This window comes from Balaenoptera borealis (genome assembly GCF_965194805.1).
Source record: "Balaenoptera borealis genome assembly, chromosome: 15".
Lineage (NCBI taxonomy): Eukaryota > Metazoa > Chordata > Mammalia > Artiodactyla > Balaenopteridae > Balaenoptera > Balaenoptera borealis.
This window is the reverse complement of record NC_138871.1, coordinates 77,621,706-77,646,806: the sequence shown is the minus strand read 5'-3', so window position 1 is coordinate 77,646,806 and position 25,101 is coordinate 77,621,706. Positions and strand designations below refer to the sequence as shown.

Genomic DNA, 25,101 nt, shown 5'->3' with positions numbered 1-25,101 from the left:
CTGCTGTCCCTCTCACCTGGAATCCCTGTCTCCCTCATTATTTCATGCTCTCATCCACCCAACAAGATCTATCTCCACCTTGTCCATGAAGTTCTTGCTAAGCCCAGAAACCCTCAATCACCTCCCCTCCCCACATCCTGCCTTATTTGTTGGATAGTCTTGTCTCTCTAAGGAGAAAGGGGACCATGTCGCCCTGTTTCCTACCCCTCCTATTGTCTTGTACAATGTCAAGTACCTAGGAATAATTAACTGGCAACTATCAATGATTTGTCACTTCATAGTTTTTAAATGTTAGACAAAGGAGAGGAAATTCATAGGAAATAAGTGCTTTTCCAAAAGCCTAATGAGGTAGGTATTTTCCCCATTTTATAGATGGATAAACTGAGGCTTAGTGAGGTCGGGTGATTTGGTCAGGCTTATATAGCTCATAAAATATAGGGCCAGTCTTCAGACCTACTTCTGAATGTCTCTAAAGCCCATGTCTTTGCTCTGCACCATGCTACCCACCTAACTTGTCACTTAGGTGATCTCATTGAATTCTCACATTGCTGTCTCAAGAAATACTTGTTGATTGATTGATGACACGTTCAGTAGCAATGTGGTCCAGTTCAAGGGTTTCCTGCAGCTGAATTTGATGAAAAGCCCCTGCTGTGTTCAGAGAGGTTTAACCTGCTTCAAACTCTGGCTTTCCCACAATATCATCAGTCTCAGTCCCAAGACCTGTGCAGTACATAGCACAATGTTTTATGTACTTACAGAGCTTAAAAGTAACGTCTGAGATGACAGAGTTCAAACTTAAGCCCTGGCATCTGGGGCCAGGGTTCAATGCTGGGGACCCCCATCCTCTGCTTCCCAAGGTTCTCCCTGATGGTCGCTTGGCCATGTGTGGGTTGGGCTTAGACAAGCTGCTTTGACTTTACCTCCTGAGACGTGTACTGTTGGCACATCATTATAGAACGCTTGGAGGCCCCAGGAGCCCGGCCACAGTGATGGCACAAAGCCAGAAATGGACACTCAAAGAGTCAACAAGGTGTGTACAGTTCTCCATTACCTTGGGAAAAATACTCAACATTTCTAAGCCTGTTCTCTCAGATATACTATGGGAATTATAGAACATTTCCTGCCTACCCTTTAGGAGATTAAGAGAATCAGAGAGATCCTGTTTATGGAAAAACTGTATATACCACAAATCCCTGCCTGTACTATATTACCATATGGTGAAGAGTCATTGTCACTAGAGGAGGTGGCAACCGCCATGGACAAAGCACTGGGAAAAAGTCAGGAGACCTGGGGTCCACTCCTGGTTGAGCTGCCAAATCTCTTCATGTCGTAACAGCCAAGAGGCTCTGGACTCACCCGTTCTGTGGGTCAGAAAGATAGATTTCCAAGTCTGCTTCATTTGAAAATAACATACACTTACTAGCAAAATGCTCTGGAGGAGAAACTTAAGAAGCCGGGATGTATGCGGATAAGCCACGGTCTCTTGGGTTAATTTCAGCAGCAACATCCTTGGATTATGGGACTCCAGACGTAACACTGACCCTCAGTGACTCACTCAGTCTTGGTGCCTGAAGCACCTCTTTTGCATCGCTTTTTACTATTTTCAATTCTCGTGTTATTTTTAACCATCCTGGTTTAAGTGCATTTTAATCCCATAAGCCACCTCAACTCCTTTTGTGAACCATGGCATCTATAAAACACATCAATTAACAAGCAACTTGCTTTGATCTTAGTAAGTCATAGAATTTCAGAAATGGAAAAGAACTCAGAAATCATATTTAGCCTCATATATAATAAGTGGTAAGAGGAGACCCAGAGAGAGGAAAGGACACGCCCAAAGTCACACATCAAGGTGGAGGCAGAGTCAGGAAGGGACCTGGGTGCTTGCAGTGTATTGCTGCCCATATCATTGTAGAATATGAGCCTGGGTCTCTGTTTCTCCAGCTATAAAACGTAAATAATAACACTGTGGTCTTGCAACATTGTACATTAAAGCTGTGTAAGAGAAGACTTTGCTATAATTATTATCTGTGGGTTTTCAAAACTTTAATAATAAACATTAAAAATAATGTTCTTCCTAAAAACTCATGGAAAGATTCTTGGAAATCTAAGAACACTGAGTAATCTTTACTTGTGCCACTGAACCAGAGTACTTTGAACTGGGCTGTTCAGACACACAGTTTGTTCCCGCATAAGGCTGTCCAGTTCGGGGACCAGAGAAAGCCAGTATATTGGCTTGGAAGCCTTTTCGGTGGAGACCGCTGTGGCATCGTGAATACTCAGTCATAAGTAATGCAAAAACTTATTCCGGTTGTTTTTTTGAAGCAGACAGAAATACTTGAGGCTCTGCGATGGAAGGTCCTCAGAAAACAAACCACATCTCATGGATGTAGCAGTGGTGCTACTGAAAAAGAGAGGCTTTATAGCTCCCTGGTCAAGAATACGGGCTGAGCGGTCAAAACACTGAGATTTAAATTCTGTTGTGGCCACTGACTGACTCTGATCTTGAGCGAGTCACATGACCTCTGAGCTCAGCCTCCTTATCTAAAACTAGGAATAAAAAGAGTATCTACCTCATCGGGTGTTCATAAAAACTAAATTAGTTAATAACGTAAATTGCTTGAAACAATGACCCGTGCGTGGTAAGTACCCATTACATGTTAGCTCTTATTTCAGTGTTGCAAGCAAAGAATCCTAGTTTGGTGGCAGAGTTTATAAACCTCGCAGCAGCATGACTAACAAGGCATGAATCTCAGGCCCTCGTGTCCCAAGCTCTGCACATTTTAAGGGTTTAAAAACTGTATCATTTTCCAACACCAATTTCTAAACTATACGAGAGAAACTTTCTGTTCTTTCTGAGTATTCACAGAGAAGGATACAGGCAAAGGAAGGCCTCAAGAACCTGTGAGAATAGCACAAGCAACTGCTTTGGTTGCTTGCGTTAGGGAAGCCTCACCTGCCAGTAAGAATGTCCCAGGAAGACGGGCAGGGCACCAAGAGGATGCCGCTGAGCCTTTGGCCGTGGCCAGCCTGCTTCTCAGCTGTGCCTGACCCGCCCCCTTGTATCCCTGTCTCTGTCTCTGTCTTCATGGTATGACCCTGAGTACAACCCCAGCCCTCTGGGGTCCTCAGTTTCTCCACCTATAAAAAGAGACAGTGGTTGAAATAATCCCTTTGTCTCTTCCAGCTTAACCTTTTTTTTGATTATCCTACTTGGCTAATCTCTCTCCAATGTGAAGAAATCTTCACCAATTACTACAGAAACTTATGCCCAGCAATGGAGAAATGTTAAGCAGTTTGTGTGAAATACCCAGTAACTGCATCAAAATTATTTAACCTAAAATGACAAGCACCCAAAGCAGACTCACACAATATGGGACATGGAATCTTCAAAATTCTCAGTCAGTTCCTTGGAGCTGGTCAAGCAACTCCACCCAGGCCACGAGTGGGCTTAGGAAGATTCTAGCCAGACCTTTCCCCAGCTCTCCACTCACCCAATTTTGTGTCACAGAAATTACACATGATTCCCCAGTTAGAGAATAGAGGTCTCTACAGATAACCAAAGACTGGCCCAACTGAGTGCAAATACAGCCAGTACTCAAGACCCAGTTGGATGTAGCAAGACTTCAGTCACTCACCAAAACAACGCTCAGATCTGGCCCAAGCTGAGGTGTAGGAAGAAGTTAAAAAACAGTCCTCAAACCTGGGGACAGACTTTTTAAAAGAAATCCCAGAAGACTCACTGACTCTTATTTTTGTAAATTATCCAGGGTAGCTCTGTAGGGAAGTACCTCACTTGAAGAAAACTCAAAGTAAAATCACCAGCACCAAATATAGAGCTTAACCACAGAAGGCATTTGATGCATGTTTCTTGAATGAAGACATTTATCTATTTAGATATTTGGAACTCTTCACTTTAGAAAAGAACTCACTGCCAGATTCTGGGAAGAAGAACCTTCTGGGTACGTTTATGTCTGTTTATGTTCTATGCTGATTAGCCTGTTTGCCACCATCTTCCAATAGTCTTCTGCCCTTCCCTCTGCTCTATGCCTTGCAGCTTCCATTTTATTTTGGTCAATGGGAGGCACCAGCAGGAAAGCAAAGGGCAGGAAGAAAGAGAGGTTGGGGTGTGTACTTACTCCCCATTGGATTCCCAGCTGCATCCCATCTCAGTCCTGGCTTCAGCTGCTTTCTAGTTAGTCCCAGCTGTTGTGCTGCAGCCTGACTCTCAGGGACCCAGGTCTCACCAGGGTCCAGTAACACTCTTGGCCCCTTGCCTTGCCTTGCCCCTCAGGCCTAACGGCTTCTAGACCCTGGGCGCACAGTCCCTGTTGCTCACCTCTCCCACCCCTGCTCTGAATGCCATCTCCTCACTAAACTCCTCCTGGGACTGATGCACAAGCCATCAGCTATTTGGCCAGACTGAAGTGGAGTCAATATTAGGCTCTACTAGCTGACTTTAAGAGTCATTAGGGCCAGAGAAAATGCATCTCTGGCACTTTTGAATAAAAAAGTCCGTGGAAAAATGAGGATTCAGTTAACAGGTGTTGCAGGAATATGGTTGTTATAAAAGGCATGTATAGTCTGAATCTGGTGCTCTCAACGAGAGTACATGCAACCAACTTTCTCAGAGCAGTAAAGATGTCAAACGCTTCCTCTTCTTATCTCATCACTACTTGCCAATTTAGGAGGAGTCAGAGATCATAAATGGCCTCATGATTTCTTCAGAAAATCTTTTCTCAAGGGAAACATAAAAGTGATAGTAGCAGCTACTGTGAATGATCATGGAAATGAGCTTAATTGGGTTGCATTTTATGAAGCCACATTAACCCAATACATCATGTATTTTACAGTGTGGCAGAGTATCCGAGGGGGTGTCAAACCTCAGAACGTACCAGGAGCCCAAAGCAGACATCTATCCTATGACCAAGATCATAAAGACTTCTGCATCTGTGGCAGAAACGTGGAGGCGACATATCCCTTCTTGCTATTCTTGAGCTTCTCTGAGTCGGCCGCTGCCTCTTTCTGCCTCTCTTCTCTGCAGAAACCAGACGAGGCACAGACACTCATTCCGTCCTTCCCAAATACATGGGAAGCATGTTCAGTTTCCCAGCCTCAGAGGACTTTGCTGCACAGAAGGTGACCTCTTCCTTCCTCATCCACAAAATCGACCACGTCTCTTAGGGCGTCTCTTAGATTCTGTGATGCAGGCTGCTGCTAATTCTGTCTTCAGATGCATTGAATCATTTGCTACTTACTCATCCTTTGAAAAAATATTTATTGTGTCTAGTTTACGCCAACTATATGTATCAACACTGAAGATAGAGTAGTTAAGAATTTAATTTAAATTAAAAGTTAAATTTTAAAGTGGACAAATAATTACAGGTAGTGAGAACTGCTCTGAAGAACAGAAAGCAGAGGAGTGGGCTAGAGAGTGGCCGAGGGCAGGACCACAGCACTATTTCAGAACAGCCGGTCGTGAGAGATGCCACTAAGAAGACACTCGTTCCATCCAAAGTGTCAGACCTGACTCCACGGGGTGGATCTCCTCAGCGCTCTCTCCGCTCAGCCAGCCCGCCCCCGACGCATGCCACAGGCTTCAGTCCCACCCAATCGTGACTCCCAGGAGCCCGCGGGCCGCCTCCACATTTCCGTGCCTTTGCTCAGACAGAATCATCTATTTTAGGCTGCCCTCGCCCCACCCACTCATGCTTCCCTGGCTCCCGCCCTCCAGTCTCAGGTCAAATATCCAGTCACACAGCTCTTCCTGACCCATTACCTCTGCCTCCACTGCCCTTTTCTCTCAGCCTTCACTGACCTCGGCACACACATACACCTATTACATCACTTTTAACACGTTGTCATACTTTTCATGTCGTATTAGAATTATTGCTTTGATCATCTGTCTTCGTATTAAGCTGCAAGCCCTACATTATACGCCCAGCATCTCTCACTGCACTCGGCCTGCAATACTCTCCCATAAAGCAAATAAGCCTCCCCAAACCTATGTGATTTTAGAATGGAATTGTCCTGATTTTACAAATAAGGCTCAGAGAGGTGAACTCACTTACCTAAAGTCACACAGCCAGTAAATGGTTGAAGCTGGAATTTAAAACTCGGCGCCCTGAAGCCAAATCCTACACATAGAGGGTTAGCATCCAGATAATTAGGGGAAAAGAAGGAAATCTGGGCCTGAAATACCAGAGTCACTGGCAGCCCCTGCACAGGTGTCATTTTGAGCCTCCACAGATCTCTGCATGAGCCCCTTTCCTCCTAGCCAGAAACTGAAGCTTATCTGTGGTATTTAAAGGTCCAAGAAATTGGGCAAAGTTTCACGGCGGGGATGGAAAACGTCGTCTGCTTCTGTCCAATTTCAAAATCTTGCAGTAGTTGTCTTATTTTTTTAAATGCCCTTCATTCTAAAAATACCTCCCCACTCCCCCTCCAAGAAATTCCCTTTTGTCACTTAAATGGTCAGAGAAAACCCTGAGGAGATCAAAAAGTGGCCATTCAGGGCGAGCAGCCCAGAGTGGCCCCTGTGTCTTAGATCTCCGAGAATCCTCTAGGCCCAGCGGCAGAGCACCCAGCACCCAGCGGACGTTTACTTTAAACTCTATCCTTCTGCCACTGCTGGGAGGTAGCCTTGAGCTGAACGCTCTCCCTGGAAAATCTGGGTGCCTGTGGGGATTGCAGGTGAGAAGCCCAGCCCCCCTGCATGCCCCTTCATCACCTGGCCACACGGGAAGGCGGGAACCACCACCCTTATTTCATATCTTCACCACCCGCAGACCCAGTTGCCGCCTGAAACCTCCTCTGACAACTGCTGTCTCCACTGACCATGCCATCATTCGCCACGTCTCTGCTTCACTTGTGTCTTCTCCAGACGGATCCATTGGAGGGCAGACCCGGGCCTCACACCTATGTGCCCCCCACAGTGTCTCACACACTGCTCTGTGCACGGTAGGTGGTGAATAAGTGAGGTCAGTGAGGTCACCCTCCACGCCTGCAAGTCCAGAGCTATGAGCGCTTTCCACGCAGCACACCCTGCTCTGACCCCAAGAAGATCAACTGCACAGATGCAGCGCTTTCTGCTTCCTAACGTCATAGTCCAAGGGAAGAGAAGACGTACTTCCCCAAACTCCTGCTGGAGTCAGGAGTGAGGAAGGGCCCAGTTATTTGGAACGTGAGTCCACAAGGCATCCCCCGTGCACGTGTGTGTGGGTGTGTGTTAACACTGACACAGCCGCAGCCTTCACTCCTGCCCCCCCCTTTTCAACCAGTGCACACGGTAGACTCAGCTCTGGTGGAATGGGTAGGGCGGGGCTGGGTCCCATAAGAACTGGGCCCCATTCCTCCCCCGCGGGTACCTGGGCAGAAGACGGGCAAGGATGGTCCTTTTCCTAAGCACAACTTTGTTCACATAAGAAGTTGACCTATAATTTGGACGTTGACTTCCTGAAGCTTGGCCTGTATTTCAGGCAGTATCTGTTCAAAAGGGAAAGAACACTTGAACAATGAACGAGGCAACCATGCTAGAAGAGCTTACCCATGATATATGCAAAAAGATTCTTTCAAGAAAAACTATAAACTATACACTGGGCCACTGGCAGTCTCTAGTGGGTCTTAATCATGCCAACTGTGACAGCAAATGCAGAATGGAGAGGTTCCAGAACTGCAATTAAACTATAAAAGTGGACTTTCCACTTTACCCTCTTGAGCCTTCCTACATAATATGCCCAAGAAGATCACAGGTAGGTCAGGAAAGAAGGGGGAAAAGAGTTAGTTCACACACCTGTGTCATCCAAAGTGGCCTAGTGTCCACTGGTCCCTTCTCATTCTCCCCAGTGGATTACAAAGGACCGTGGACATAAAAGTCGAGAAGTCCAGGCCTCCGAATACTAAGATGACACTGCCCTTCCCATTGCCTTTAGAGTGGGCACTGAGAGCTATGTCTTCAGGGCTGGGGTTCATCACACTGGCTCACCACGCTTTTTCAGGGACTTCCTGCCCAGCCAGCACTGCCTGCTGAGTCTCAGCTGAGGAGCTAAGTGACCTACTGGACCCCATGTGAACACAATTGTACTAATGAGGCAGATTAATTGGGACTTAACAGTTAAAGGCAAAATGTGCCCTCAGGGTGACAAGAAACTTTCAGACCTTCTTTTTGGGCTACCTAGTGATGGAGGCCCCAAGAGTACAAACTGATGACATCCATGCATGTGTATGTGCACAGATGCCCAGGAGACAAACTGGGGTTGCCTGTGAGGCCACAGCTCTTCTAGACAATGCCTTACCTCTGCTTCCTCATAATGTTCTTTCCTTCTCCTGTGGCCTCAGCTAAGCCAGGTGGTAAGCTACTTAAAAACACACACAAACACAGACAGAGAGAGCAAGAGTGAGAGCACACATACATCTAGTACAAGCAAATCCTGAGAGCCTGCATTCTGAATGTGTGTGATTTACAGGCCTGTCGGTGAGATAGCTGGGCAGGAGAAGGCAATGGGTTCATAGCAGGATCTATGAGGTCGTGTCAGAAAGAACGGGCCCAAAGCCTTGAGGGGATTCCCCTGTGCTGAGATTCTGGGCAATGGGAACACCTATTGATGAGGGGGCTTCCATATGACAAGTGTAATTCTTAAGCAATACCATTGTCAATGTGGCTTGCGCTCTTGGATCAAGCCCAGGCTGGAAAACAGTATGAAGGATACCCATGGATGCACCCTGGTCTCAAAAGGATGTGGGCATGATTGCTATTTTTTAGAAGACGATAAAAATTTATAATCAGCTACAGAAGAATGGCTGCAAAGTAATTCATACTGAAAAGGTCTGAGCTAAGGACATTTACTCTTTAGTGCACAGCATGTGATTTAGTTTGGAAAAATGAGGAAAGTTTATTATACATATATGTCAAGCCATTGTAGTGAGGCATGGCCGACACTATTCCATCATCCACTGTACCCCTAGAAGGCCTGGCTCATGCTAAGTCAACGCATATTCCATGATCACGAACCACCCTTCAACCTCTTCTCCAGGGCACCCAGCTTTGGACTGTAGAACTGCCTTGACTAGGGACACATGCCACGCCAACTTCTCATCTGTCCCCTATTCCTTCTTCAGTGCCAACAGCCAACTGCATCCTTGTGCAAATCTCTACTATCTATTAGTTCTTTCCACCGACCTCAATTCAGTGCAGCCATTAGACCACTACCCTCTTGTCTCCTGGAAAAATCGGACCTTCAGTGACTGCCCCATCAACAAGAAATGTTTTATCTTTAAAATGCTGCTTTGTTGTGCATTTTATGGAAGATTTTGGCAAGAAGCTGGTCGTGGTTGGGTGATGTCATTTTCTCAACCCAAGACAATGCCTGAGAGCATGTCCACGATGCTGAGTAACATTTGGAAAAGCAGAAGCCAGAGGCCTGCTTCTTAGGCAGACTTCCGTTCTGTCCTCCACATAAAGAGGTCTAATTCACACAGGATACCTAGGAGAATCAAACACTAACTAGCACCATATCTTGCTGAAGAGTGAACTAGTTCTGGCAGTATGAGAACTAAGGCCTCTTATCCCAGGAAAAATCAAGGCAAAGTTAGACCCTGGAAGCAGACTTGCTCACTTCACTGATAGAAGTTGCCAACGGACCTGGGCTCCATTTTGGTAGGTATTAATCTGCAGTGCTTGCCAAAACCTTAGCAACTGGACTGATAAAGTCATGTATGTTGAATTATTCCTTTGGGAGACGTGATTGGAGAAACTAAGTCTTCACACCCTCCCCATATCTTCTAATAATCATATGATTAGTTTTGGCAGCTGGCATTACGTGGCAGCCATAGGCAAAGAAGAATCCCCTTTTCTTTCCTGTGAAAGTGATTGATGTCTAACGGAATCAGAACAGCAGCCCAGTATCATTGGCCCTAGACTCCCATCAACTGAGTTACTTTCTCCAGATCCATGGGCAACCCTACTACAGAATGAAGTGTAACCACTTTGTTTTATCTTGCCAAAAGAATGCTATGATAAGTTCTGTTGCCAGTGGTGGAATCTGCAATATTATAGTAAAATAAAAATCAATGCCTCTTGGTCCTAGACACAACCACAATACCTTTATGGGTCCAAATTCTGAAAGCTATGACAGTGAACATCTTGTTCGTGTTGATTTTAGCAACTTCCAAAGATGTTATGTGGATCTCTCTGCCACCCACTAAATCTCCCACTCTCGCCACTTCATCAATGACTACAAATTTATAAAGGAAATCTGCCTAAGAAAAATCCCCACTCCTCATAAAACTACAGTCTCTACACACAAGGATGCTTTATGGAAAAAGCACTTTCAAATTAAAGTTCTAAAACGTATTTAAACAAGGATTGTCTCATTGTCTGGGTACCACATGAAGAATAAAGGTGTATCACAGTGAATAATTTTCAAGCTCTGTGCTCCACATACTTCAGTGAAAGAGTTCCAACTCCAATGTGAGCACCTTCAGGGAACAGGGTTTAATTAACTGTGTACCCCCAGAAACTATCAGAGTTCCTGGAACATGGGAGATAATAAATACTTGTTGAAAGACTAAATGTCAGACTTAGCCACGTTGAGGGCTACATAATAAATCCTGTGTGCCAACTTTCGAATAGAATTAAACCCCATACCCCACGCTCTCTCTCCCTCTCTCAGTATCCATACACACACAAACACACACATGTACACTTAGACACACTTGTGATCAGCTCATCTAGGCTAATATACGCAAAGATAAAGAAATAAAAGATACAGTATTATATCTGGAAATTATAATTTAGAAAGGTCAGGAAAGATCCAAGTTTCTGATTCTGTTTTTCACTCCTCCTGAGAGATTATACCTCTGGGATAGGTACAAGTGAAAGTACATAGTGCTATGATGCAGCCTTTGGTTACAACTTAAAACTTCAAATAAACTTTAAAAATTGGGGATTGGAAACATACATTCGATTCTCTGCTTTTGCTCTACCTATTTTTTGTTTGCTTGTTTACTTGCTGTAGTTGTTGTTTAGCATACGAAAACATAAAATAAACCTGTTCAAACACTCATGTTTTTCCATAGAGAAAGCATACAGAAAGACAAGATGCCTTCAGGAGAAATCCCGCTCACCCCCGGCACAACACACTCTCAACTCGAAAGCCCTAGTTGCTCGTATTTGTTTCCCAAACTGATTAGCAGACACTGGCTTGTTGAAGACTAGACCCAGGGATCATTTTCGAATATATGGCTCATTGGTTTTATGAGTTCTTGGTAATCATAAAGGTCTTGAATTCCTTTGCAAACAGCAAAAACATATTTCCTCTTTGTGGGGTACCAAGAGTTCATACCAAAGGCTACAGTGACATATTCTTGGTCTGTGCCTCTGCGTAACCAAAGGCCACCACTCCACTGACATGAGCACAATCAGGCATTAATAAAAATAGCTTCTCCTTTAAAGAGAGAGACATGTGGTTTGAACCTGGCTGATCTTGGATAGCACTGTTTGCTAATGAATCACCTCAGTGACCAAAAACGCCAGTCAATATTACTAAAGATTCAGCAAATTTATTTTAAAGGATAGAAACATGATTTATCTACTCATTTGGATTTTCTGATTTACATTAAAAAGGATAATGTTAAGAGTAATGCCCAACATTTCTACAGCATATTAGAGTTTGCAAAACTTCTTTCTTTCCATGACCACTTTTGAAATCCCTCAAACCTGCCCTCAAGGCAGACAAGGCAGGTTCCAATGTGATTTGCCTGCACCGCAGGTGGAAGGGTAACAGGAGTTAAAATGAGATTCTTCCTAATAACACACTATAAAATGAGACGCTAACCCACCAATGCAGGGCTTGCGAAGGAAATGTTTCAGAAATCACATTTGCAATCCTTAGTCCAAAATCCACTCTGAAAAACTTTGAGGTTGAAGAGACCAAGAAGAAAGGATTTCTTTGGCAAGAATGCTAAGAATTACACCACCCCTACACACATTCCACGAGGAAAAGAAAGGGAAAGCATCCCTTTTACCTGTGGGAGGCTTCAGGATTACAGTTTGGAGAGCTCGACCTGGGGTCTAAAGGCACAGAGACTAGTGCTGGCTCCAAGCTTGGAGAAAGCCACGAGAGGGGGCAGTGATGGGCCACCCTAAAAGCAGACGGAGGAGACAGGCTGCACTGCAAACAGCCTGGGTTTGGAGTCTCCCTTGGGTTCCATAAAGATCCTGTATAAAGATACCAGAATATATCACGCTATGAAAAATTCTGCCCAGGAATCCTCCTGGGAGCTGGGCAGCTAGATAACCCCAAGCAAGGCTAGATATTGATATCTAGAGTCGGAAGTGGCCAGTCTGAAGGGGCACTGACTGTGTTAAAGGAACAGCAGTCGATCCCCAGTATGAGCGTTGAGCTACCACCAAACCCACAGGGCAACAATAACTGATCATGATAGGCCCCATCAAGCCGCACGTTTCTTGCTCCCTAACTCTCTCCCACAAACCCTCTGCAGCCCTAAAGACCCAGAGCTGACTAGGGACAGGTATCAGGGGAGGAAGCGTAGCACAAGATGGGAAACAGAGACGTTTCCCACCTCCAATGGAAGGCTTCCCTGCCTGAGGTATTAGTGAGTTGAGGAAGGGGAGAAACTTCCATGTAAAGTGAAATTTAAAGCATCAAAAATTCAAAATATCGAATGGCTACCCCGTAAAAGCTTGACTGCCCCAGTACCTGTTGATTACATTTCATGGGATGTCTGAATCTGGGACTCTTGGGCTGGGGCTGGCCTACCCCACAATCCATTATGAAGAACAAAATCTGGGGTGAAAGGAAGGGCAATCAACAGAAGATTGTCCCACCTTTGCTCTTCAGAGGCCTTGCTATTGTGGAAAAAGACATAATATGTACACTAGCCCTCCTGGGCTAGGACCCTCACCTCGAAAGCCGGTCCTTCCTCATGTGCTGACCTGATCTTAGGCACACTCCCTTCTCCCAAACAAAGAGGTAAGGCATGGATCTGCCTACAAGTGACCAGGTGACCAGCTGTGTGCTGAGAGTCCCCAAACCTTACAGTCATGTGTGAGTTTAGAAGATGGAAAAAGGAAACGTGAAGAGTGTTATTCCCTAAGGGGACAGAGCTTATAATGATTTGGAGACAAAGCCATGAAAGGCAGGATGGCTTCACCATTGCTTCTCTTGACACCCCACCTGATTCTCCTTGAATTTCATTGCTTCATAACACCCGAAGTTGTTTCATTTGAACTTAACCATTATTGATTATGTGGCTTCTCTAGAAGAGATGCTGTTTTTAAAGAAGCATCTAAAGGGAAACAGATCTCCTAGTTCCAGCTTCAGCCCTGGCACTAACATACCATATTATGTTGGGGGCAAGTCCCTTTCTCTCTGCCTCTCTCCTTCAGTTTCCTATATGTAAAATCAGAGCACTCAAGCAGATGATCTCTAAGACCATCATTACTCTAACACATTATACCACATATGGAGTCTGGAAGGATTTAAATGTGGCTAAATTATGCAGAATGAATTAGCCCTTGAATTTGTACAGCATATTGTAATCTTTGCAAAATTCTTGTATAATTCATTACCTAGATGGTTTATATCTTCTTCACCTTTGATTCTAAGGAATTGGTGTTATTAGCCTTACAAAACAAATGAGGAACCAGACTGAGAGAATTATCCCAAGTCACACAAATAGCAGGACCAGGAGCTAGGCATCCTGACCCCCAGTCTGGTCTCCTTTCTTTGCCCTACAAACTCTGGTGTTTGCAGTTAATAACAACACAGGCAGCTCCTGGGAACTAGTGAGGGTCCTTTCTCACTAATGTCAGGTAACAACATTACACTGGTCTTTCTCAAAGTCCCAAAGGCTGGTCTGATTAAGTGGGCTCTTCCCAGAGGGTCTTGTGAACCTTAAATAACCTTCTTTCTAAGTTTCTTTCAGTAACTCTGACCATTTGGAGAGAAAACAAACCCATACACAGAGGAATTTAAGGTGTTATTTTAACTTTGTATACCATGCATAAAAAGTTACCCTTTCACTTGAATTTTTGAATATAAGTTGGGAAAAAGAAAAGTTTTGGCACATGTTCTCCAGGTGAATGCCCCAGGGCCTGAAGTTTAACTCCAGGACAGCCAACAAAACACCACAGTAACCCCTTCCCTACTCCCTCCCCTTCTCCCACGAACTCCCCTCCCCTTCACTGTATCTCACCAGCCACCTGTGAGGTTCCAGACTTTCTTCAGGCACTCTGAATTTAAAGCAAGAACTTGGCCCCCCGACACTCAGAATCTCTCCTGAATTACTGTCTTTGTCTCGTTCACTGAAAGAAGAGAATTATTACTATATTATTTAAAGAGAAATAAAAATCAAGAACATATTCAGTCATTACAAGAGCACAGAACATCCTTATGATACAAAGACCCAACACACACACACACAAGTGGCCATAAACATGAATTACTCGATAGTTATTCAGAATGTCAGGAATCCCAAACCATCCAGGGCACAGCTATTAATCTAACAGAGGAAAATTCTCCTGAAAAAGGCCTTAAGATATCAAATGCCCAGTTGCACCAGGCATTTTTCTGGGTGCCTAACCTGCAAAATATAGACCTCACAAAACTTTCATTATACTCATTGTTATTCCTACTTTACAGGATAGAAATATAAGCTCAGGAATGTTAAGCAATACTGCCGGGGGACACATAACTTATAAAAGATGGACCTAGGATTTGAACTCAGGATTCTCTGGATAAAAATTCCATGCTCTTTTCTCTGTTTCATGCAATGTCTCCAGTGACAGGCAGCGGCCTAAAATCTGTATAAATCACTCTGATTGGAGTCCTCAAGTCTTCCCCTAAATTGTGTAGCATAAAATAAGCAAGCAGCTACGGGTAGCAGCCAAAGCATCTGCATAGAAGCAACTAAAATACACGAGACAGAAAATAAATATATAGCTAGTGTTGCATATTATATTCTTTAATTTATTTTCACATGCATCGTGTCTGTTAATCATCACGACACCACGAAGCAGTTATAACTGCCCCAGCTTTGCATTTAAGAAATGAAGCGATGGTCATTATGTTTCAGTGCATGGGCACAAGAGCCAGGAGTCTTTCAGTAATTTCTGCATGTTTCGGTATATTACAGCATGGAATCATCAGGACTGCTCAGGCACAGTCAATTTGTATTCAATATCTGCGGAGGAATGAGAACAAGTTTTAAAGATTTCTACCAAAAATGTTTAAAATATAAAAAGTTTTTTTCTTTGAGAAATAATCATCCATATATGGGAAAAGTCACTTTTGAGGAAGCGTTCACTCCTTGGCAATGTGTATCTCCCCATATTTCTTTCCTCCCATACACAGATTCAACTCTCATTTTTGTTCATTAAACTTGTACAAGGATACTTCTACCTCTTCCACTTGACATAAAATGACTGGCTATAACCACATAAAGAGAGAGAAGAATTATCCAGAAGTATTAAGACGATCATGTTTCCTAAACAGTTATTAAGAAAACTAATTTAAGGACTCCAAAAAGTATTGTCACAATGACCCACTGGCTCCCTGCTCAGAATTCTCTTCTACTTTGCCTAGTCCTGGAACACTGCTACCTACAAACAAATGCAGGTCTTCTGGGAGCTTTGACTACCACCCCAAGTAACCCTTGGATGGCCTGCAAATGGTACTGATAACATCTGATAATTCTTTCACTAATCAGTCCCCTAAATTTGCCACTGCAGAAGGACGGAGCGTTACTGGCAAGTAAGTAGCATCCCACAGGGCGGAGGGTGTGCCCTGCTCAACGTCAGGCTTTTCAGCTGAGTGGACAATCTGGTGTAACAGTGGGATGCTGGGAGCAGGGACACCGGACACCAAAGCCCTCCTGGTCCTGTTGGTAACTTCATTTCCCAAACGTTCATAATTAAACAGCTTTTATTGAAGTAATCAGCATGAGCTCCTTAGCTTTGTTTTTGCAACCGGTATCGTGTTTATGGAGCCAAATATTAGAGACTTTGATACTGAATACCTCCTCGGATGTGTTAACGTTGGCAGGGTCTCTAGATTCTGAAGATGCCGGGCTGCCTCAGCTCAGCCTCCGCTCCAGCCTCCAGCTCATCAGCCCCCCTCCCAGACCACAGAGCACCAGTTCTCCTGTAAGACTCACAGTATTTCTCCTGAAAGTCCCAGGGAATGGTGTGCAATTGAAACAGGGTGAAATATGATCTCAAAGTGTCTGTCCGACCAGAAGTTTTCAAAGAAAACATTTCTTAAATCTTGTGTTCACTGCTGTTTCAGCAGGCCAATTAGATTTGATGGGACTTGGGGGGGAGCTGTCGCCAGTCACTGCAGCAGGAATAGCAAACAAGACTTAGAGCAAATAAACGAGTCCCAAACTGGCATCCCAGGGGCCCCTGGCCAATGACCTCCTTCATTCCCCAGGCGGGATGACCAGCCCACCCTCTGGGACCCCGGGCCAAACTACAGGTTAATCAGATGAGACATTAGTTAGCAGCCTCGATTACTAGAAAGTAATTCATCAGGGAAAGTCTCCAAACAGGAGGAGGAAAAATAAACAGCAGGCACATGCGGTCCCATTTCGGCTCTAGATAAGGCTGCCATCCAGGTGTCCCGCTGGGGTAGAGCCCATCTATCTTGTTCCATTCCTCTTAGGAAATGTGGTGACATTTCTCACATCTGCCTAGAAAATGCAAAGCCAAGAGGGCTCTGAATGGGAAGAAGATGAGGGACTTTGGAAAAACTATTAGAGGAAAGGCTCCTGGGACAGGGCGGGGGACAGGGCTGGTTGTGGTGAGCTTTGCCCTCCCTGTACATCCTTTTCATTGTATGTAAATTCTACCTTATTTCCACATTTTAAAAAAAAAAGAAGAAGAAGAAAAGGTTCTCTGTGGGTTTCCAAACTCCTATTCATTTGGAGAAAACCAGGGGCTCAAGTGTTTTTCTTATGTCTGGGCATAAGAAGCCCACTGGGTCATGAGCCCCCGAGACTCTGTTCAGCTTCAGGGACTCTCGGTACAAGCCATGAAGGATTCAGACCATCCGAAATTACTGGTTTCTTCTTCAGTATTGATGAGGAAGATTAGAAAGGATGGGAAGAAAATGTAGTTAAATACAAGTGGAAAGTATCAACCATTGGTCCAGCTTGACCTGACGCATTACATCAAATAAGGTCATTTGTTTATGTTGCATCTTTTTCCTTCTGGAGGAACAAAAAATGTCAGCAACTAGAGAATGTGTGTAATGTAAACACGGCTGTGTTAGCTCAGCTTCAGGGAAAGCACACCCAAACGTAAGTCAGTGCAGGACATCCTCTGCTCAGAGGACAAGCACAATGATTTTAACCTAATGACCCACTCTTAAACGGCTCTACAGCAAATCGCAATTAAATAAATACCACTTAACAGCAGAGATTTGTTTTACAGCTAGACTATTTGTGGGGAGAGAAAGAGAAGGCTGAATGAGCCACTTAATCTTTAATTATAAAATTAAGGTAGTTTCCAAATATTGTTATGAATTCAACCTCAAGCTAAATTTATAAAATGTCACAGCAATGAGTTACAGGCATTCTGGAACAAAACAGAGAGATGGGAGGTGTGGAGGTCGACCAAAAACTGAGGTTGCTTTAGTTTGTTGTCTTAAACTAAAGTTGGGTCTAGTGGCCCTTCTTTGGCCCAATGATTAGGAAGACCTGATTAGAGCTGTATAAAATCATGGCGTAGACACCAGTGAATGAGTGAAAACTGCGGCCACATGTGTTGCTGTGGGAAGCTACAGGGCTGAGGGTCAGGAGAGCTGAAGTCAAGGCCTGGCTCTGCTGGTCTCTGGAGCACCAGGGAGGAATTAGCTGGAATGCAGGAGGGAGAGCGATTACGGCTTGTAGCTGACACTGAGAAATCATGACAGCACGTGTGGGACCCAGTGACCTGGTCAGCCTTCCCCACGGAGGGCCGACAGGCGGCATTGGCACCTCCTTCACTCAAGGGCTGATCCTCCCTCCCTCCTTCCTCCCTTCTCTGCAAAGTCTCACCCTCTATGCTTTTCCTGTCTCATTATTTAATTCTGATATTTTGGACGTGTTTTAATTTTTCACGTGTTTTTAATTTTTTTCACGTACGCGCCCACACAAATATCTTCGAGCGGGTGACCTGGACCAGGCTTTGTGGCCTCCAAGAAAGACCAATCACACTTTCATCTTGCCCCCCACAGACCTTTACAACCTCAAAAAACTGATAATGGTGTCCCTAGGAACACTGGGGTTCAATCAAAAGCTGAGTCCTGCAAAGGTTTTTCCTCTTACAGCCTCGAATGATCCCTAAAAATCCGGACTTTCCAGAAACAGCTACAAGTTTGCCTCCCCTGCTTGTGTGTCATTGTTGAGATCAAAAAGGGCACTCATGCAGCTGAGAAGCCAAAGCCTTCCACTGGGGCACAGCAAACCCCATGAGACGGTGAGCCTACTCAGAGCACGGTCTCCCGCAAAGGCAGCTCCTCAAAAGGCACCACTGAGTCGGCCACTGATTATGTCGGAGCCTCTGTGAGAGCAGAAGCCACGTTTTCTCCGTCAGGACACCTAGCATGAGGCCTGAGCACAGCACCTGTCATCTGTTCCACTCTACCAAGCAGCTGCCTGGGCCCAGCACTCCGCTGTCTCTACAGATGCAGAGAAATAAAATGTAGCCCCTCCTACAAAGAAACTAATAAGGGAGACAAATATATGAATAGATAATTAAAATCCTAAATGGCACGTGTTACGTTAGATGTGGCGGAAAAATAGATATCTCTTTCCTTAATCCATGTCAAATGATCTCCTAGTCTTATTGACCTCTAGAAATCACTCGCTAAAGCAAAACCTTCAGCAAATAGCTCTTCCTGAGTTCAAAGTCCAAACTGCAGGTGATAGTCCTAAATCACTCTGATACGATCAGGCTATACCTGGAGGCCCCCCGCACTGGCAGAAGGACCCTGACAGATGAGAACGTATTCAGGAGACGAAGAACAAGGTGGCAGAAAACTCGAAGTCATGATTAAGAGGGAATCATAGAGGGACCTCCCTGGTGGCTCAGTGGTTAACAATCCGCCTGCCAATGCAGGAGACACAGGTTCGACCCCTGGTCCAGGAAGATCCCACATGCCGCGGAGCATCGAAGCCCGTGTGCCACAACAACTGAGCCTGTGCTCTAGAGCCCGCGAGTCACAACTACTGAGCCGATGCACCACAACTGCTGAAGCCCGTGTGCCTAGAGCCCGTGCTCTGCAACAAGAGAAGCCACCGCAGTGAGAAGCCCGCGCACAGCAACGAAGAGTAGCTCTTGCTCACCGCAACTAGAGAAATCCCACGCACAGCAATGAAGACCCAACGCAGCCATAATAAATAAATAAATTAAAAAAAAAAAAAAAAAGAGGAAATCATTGAAAGAAAGCCAAGGAGGGTCATCTGGGCAAAGAGGACTTGGCAGATCCCTGTGAGGGTCTCAAGGGCAAGAAGCATGCAGTGCCCATGCAGGACAGCCCCCTATGACCGCGCAGGTGATGGCGGACTGCGTGCATGGAGCTCCCTGGAGCTGCGCGGGTCACGGCTGCACAATCGCACGTGGAAGCCCCGTGCTCACCTCTCCTCTACGGTGCCCAGAAGAGCAGCCTCGTGATAAATGTTTGGTGAATGAGACCCATTGCTATCTACAGATGTAGCATTTTTTGGTGAAAAACTGCTGTGTGGAAGATGGAACAGATCTTTTTACTTATTTATTTGTTGCCCCAAATGGCAGAAGATCAATGGATGCAAAAAATAAGAGGCTAGGTGAAACGCTTTTTTAAGTTTTGAAGATCTTTCTATGAAGCAAAGTAGTCAAACTATGATAGGGGTGACAGGAGGCAGCCGTGGGGCCGCCTGCCTCACAGACGCTCTACCTGCAAGAGGGCAGATGAGCGGCTTTCAGGACTTGGGGAGGATGTTCCGTTCTTGCAAGAGGAAGTGGAGTTTGGGCTCAAGCTGGGGGCTGCCGCAGGGTCCCCGTAAAGAGCAAAGCGTGGTGAGCGCACCCCTGGGAGGTCCCAGAGCCTGGCAGGAGGTTGCATCAGCGGGGCCCCAAAGAGTTAAATTTCTCTTCGGCTCCAGAACATTTTTAAAGTTATTTCTTGTCAAATCAAAATGTTTCCAAATGACTCCTCAGGTCGGAAAATGCCAAGCATTACCGCGTGGGTTTGCTCGGCAGGCAGAGGGGCCTGTAATGCCGTCCAACCGCATTCTGCACGCAGTGGGAGAAGGCCCGTGTCCCCCGTCCCTCCTAATCTGATGAATCCTCGTCATAAATTCTGCCCAGGCCGTCGTCAGGGCGGCCGCTGGCACGGGACGAAGGGGAGGGGGCTGCTTTACGAGGGCCAGAGGAGACAGCAGGCCGCCAAGCCCTCTGCAAGAAGCTAGTAAATCAGCAGCCAGGGGACGCTCCGCGCTCAAGGGACGCCCCGCCCCCAGAGTCTCAGGGAGCACAGGTGAACCGGGCGGGAGAGGAGGGAGGGCTCTGAGTCGCTTGTAGCCGTGGGATCCTGAGCACCAAGGTAACGAGGTGCAGTGAAGCGGGATTCCACCAACTTCCCAGAGCCTCCAGCGGGCCGCGCTTTCCCTCGGTAAGCGCCAGACCAGATGCTGGGAATGCAGAGACACTGACAGAGAGGACCCCTGCCAATTAGTAGCTTGCTTTCCAGAAGGGAGACCCAATCAGGGAAGAAAGCTTCTATTAGTTTGCTCGAGGTACCATAACAAAATACCTACCATACACTAGAGGCTTAAACAACAGAAATGAATTTCCCCACAGTTCTGGAGGCTGGAAGGCTCACATCAAGAACCCACAGGGGCACTTTCTTATAAGGGCTCTTGTGGAGAACTGAGCTAAGCTACTCCATGGAATTGCTGCCTTGGCATCCGTTTTGCTTGGCCAAGCAGACCTCGGGGACCTTAAACTGACACTAGCCCTCTCATGCAAGCACACGCCCTAGATAGCAGCCCAGAGTCACAAGCAAATGTAAGTTCCCAGTAGGACTTCCCCAGCAACCCTTGTTATCTACAGTCCCCCTGCCTCCCAGTGCCTGTCTGCCTTATTGCACCCCCGTGGGGCTCACCGAAACCTTGCTCTTTCCATTTGAATCAGCCAATCCAGCCCTAGCCTGGGAATCCCAAAGCCCTGTACCCCACAGTCCCTAATAAAGGCATGTGCCCAAGGTGGTCCTCCCCCCACCCTCTGTCTGCATTCTGCTTCACCTCCCCATATGGCCACTTGAGGTGTACTGGGTACTTCCTCCAGGACCGATAAGGAATAAATTCCTCCATTTCACTTTCCCTTGTGGATGACTGTTGAACTGTGGCTCACCATCCAGGACTCTGTGCTCCACTTAACAAAAGTTAAGTTAACAAAGTCATAACAATTCTCATCCTGGCTTGCAGATGGCTGCCTTCTCGTTGTATCCTCACGTGGCAGAGAGAAAGAGAGTGAGCTCTCTGGTGTCTCTTCTTCTAAGGACACTAATCCTACTGGATCAGGGCCCCCACCCTTATGAGCTCATTTAAGCTTAACTACCTCCATAAAGGCCCTATCTCCAAATACAGTCACATTGAGGGTTGGGGCTTCAACGTATGAATTTTGGGAGGGACACAAACATTCAGTCCATCACAGAGCTCTAAAAAATAACTCTAGTAAGAGGTGATAAATGCTGTTATAGAATTGTAGAGTGACTCATCTGACAGAGGGGGTTTGGGGTGAGGAAGTAATAAAGGAAAATGCCATAGAAGAGGCATCTGATCTGATCCAGGTAGAATAAGAAAGAATCCACACAGCGAAAAGATAGAGGAGGGCGACCATATAAGATGGTGGGAAGAGTACAAGCTGCCAGATTGACATCCTGCCTCTGATCTTAGTAGTTCTATGACCCTGGACAAGCATTTTAACCTCTCTGAATCTCAGTTTACTCATCTGTAGAATGGAAGTAAGAGTCTACTTGACAGGGTTGCCGTGGAGGTTAACAAATCAGCTCCTGTTAAGGAGCTGAGCAGACACTGCTGGCTAGTAAGACACGGCATTCCAGGCAGAACAGGGGTGAGAGCCTGTCAATCACATGGAGTCTTCAAAACAGATGGGCTGTTTAGGGAAGGGTGAGCAGTTCAATGTAGCAGCTTCAGGAACATCAAGAAGAGGACAAGGATGTGGGATGAGTCCAGACTGGGAGTTTATTGAATGATGGACTAAGGAGTTGAACTTTCTTCTGAGAGCTCCATGGAGCCATTGGAGGATGTAGAGCAAAAAGTGACAGGAAGAGGCCTAGATGTTAGGAAGATCACTTTGGTGTCCATGTGAAGCAGGAACTAAAGAGAGAAGGAAAGCAGGACCGAGGAACAAGGCTTGGGTATCCAAGATGGAAGACAAGAAAATGTCCCAATAACCATGCTGCTTGGCAGTTAAGTCCCTTTCCACTTCAAAGAGCATCTGCTGATCTTCCACAACATGCAAGGCTAGGGCCAACGGCTGCAACTGAGACTCTGGTCCCGACCCCCATCTACTCAGTATTCAGGACCCGCCACAGTCTTTTCCCAACACACCTTTCCAGTCTTTCCCCAACACTCCCCAGCAGGCACGCTGAACTCCAGCCAAACAGACTGAAGGGCCTTTCCTGACAGAATGAGCTTAAACTATTTCTTCCCCTTGTGCCCTTGTTCTTGTTGTGGGAACCTCCATGCCTGGGTCTGAATCACTCCTTTTCCAATGCTTTTACGAGCACTGTGTGACCTACAGCAGATCACTTAAACTGTCTGCACATCTGTTCTTAATATGTGTAATTTAAATAGTGATAGTACTTGTAGGAACACTGTAAAGACTAACTAAAGCATTTAGCACCAGATCTGGCATATTTGCTACCATTTGCCTGCACGACTCCCAGAGTCCTCACCCAGGATCACTTTTCTCACCACTGACCTCCACAGCCTGTCCCCTCACTCCGCTCTCAGAAGCTGACATACATTACAGTCTTCTGGGCACTTTAGTTTTCTTCACCCCCCAACCACGCTCCAGTGGGGAGATCTCACAAGGACTATATATTCCTCATCTGTGTGTCCTCTCAACACTGAGCATACGAGATTGTGTATAGATCTGAACGGGACAGATACCTGTACAGAGTTAGGCTCTGCAGCGTAAACAGCACAACGCCAAGACCCACCCACCCAACATGCCATGTCCATACTCCCTTCTAAGTATGTTTTCTTCCGCCCAATAGTCCCTGATGATTGGACCAGAAGAGGACACAGACTTAATGGAAGCCTGCTAATAAAATGGCCAGGCACACATGACATGGCCCAACCAAAAACAGGAGCAAAGACAGTCCGAGTCTCTGTTAAGAACATTGTTGGAAACAAGAAAATCCAGCAAGGCCAATAAGAGGCGAAATTGAAAGGAGTTTGAAAGTCCTGAAATCAAGACAGAGTGATTGAGGGGAATATAGAATTGGAGCACGGGAGCCCACAGCAAGTAAAAGTTCTGAGAGGCCAGAAATTATTAGTGATCATAAAAATTACATATATTGAAGATCTACTAAGTGCCACCCTCTGAGCTAAGCAATACATAGATTATCTAATTTATTTTTTTATACAAACCCAACGAGTGGTCACTATTAAAGTCCCATTAAAAGAAACGGAGTCACAGAACGGTTAAATGCTATAAGCTCCCATTGCCTCTTGGCCCCTCAATTCCTTATAAGAAACCCTCATTCTAACCCCCTATGCCCACTGCCCATTACTTGAAGTAACACAGGTAGATCTCCTCTCTGTGTAAGTACAGGAGCAGAAAATACTGTGGAGACAAAGACTGCACATGAGACATGGAAAAGGAGAGGACATGAAGAAGCATCCCATCAAACGTGGCCCAGATCAGCCTAGTCCCACGTGGTTGCCTAGGCCCCTGGGTTGTCGGAATCACTCATTCTCCTGGGCCCTGAAGGTTTGGGTCATGCATGACTACGTGCTGTTAATATCTTTAATGACTTTGTACATATCATGCCTTTTCTTCCCAGCCAGCTCATGAGCTCCTTGAAAACAAAGGTCATGCCTTCCCATGCTGTTTGTCCTTTGGCAAATGAGGGCCCTGAACATTTTCAGAAATCATCCCTCTGGCTCTGTTCAAAGTGCCAATGCTCCCACTCATGTACACAGGATCCTTCGGTGCTCTCCAAAGGCATTGGAGCCCTTAGGTGTAATCTGAGAACCACCAGCAGAATAAATAAATCCCCGCCCTGGTGGCAAATACTTCCCTTTACTTCTTCCCCTATAAAGCCAAACTTCTCCAATCCAATCTCACAGTGCTCTCTAACAGGCTCTTTGTTTTGTTTATTCCACTTAGTTCAAGCCAGAAGCAAACAAGAGAAAATGCACAAGGAACCGCCTAGCATATTGCGTGGCATGGACTCAGGAACTCTGTGTTTCCTCCAATGCTGCTTAATTGGAAGTGTGCAAACTTTTGTGTTTTAAATGGCCCCCAAAATGATTGCGCAGTGAGTGGTAGGTCCCATTGCCAAGAATCCTGCTTCTCAGCCCATGTGCAGACTTGCCGTGTGGGCAGGGACAATGTAAACTTCAGGCTCTCATCTCTGGGACTCCCAGATGGCCCCTCTGATAGTAATGAGCAGAGAGCTAGACTAGTCTACACCTCCAAATGGGGGTCCAGCTCAGGATCCATGTGTAGGAATCAGCCTCGGAAGAAGCTGCTTCTGCAGGGCTGGACTGAAAAGCAGAGTCCTGACCTGAGAAAACGGCAGATGCTGAGACTTGCAAAGTTGAAAACCTCATGCAAGTTTCAAAATAGCAAGAAGGGAATCAAAGAAATCGCCAAACCCAGGGCTCAAAGCTAAACTATGAAGACTGGAGCACACGCAAGCAGGTAGGGGGTGTCTACAAAGATGGGCTTGGTGAAAGTGAAGTAGAAATGAGGGCTAGCAGAGCAACTGTCTATGCAGTGGTTTTCAAACACTTTTAATAGATGAACTCTCTTTTTAAAATGAAAGCTATGCAACCCTAACACATAAACAATTTTTAAAA

General features: G+C 45.7%; 1 long non-coding RNA gene across 1 annotated transcript in view; it reads right to left on the bottom strand.

Annotated features, from left to right (window-relative positions):
- The window catches only part of LOC309611707, a 92,213-nt gene that overhangs the window by 28,809 nt on the left and 38,303 nt on the right, over nucleotides 1-25,101 (bottom strand). The window contains exon 2 of the long non-coding RNA XR_014234690.1: nucleotides 14,218-15,204. This is a non-coding gene — a long non-coding RNA (uncharacterized lncRNA). The remainder of the gene's footprint in view (nucleotides 1-14,217; nucleotides 15,205-25,101) is intronic.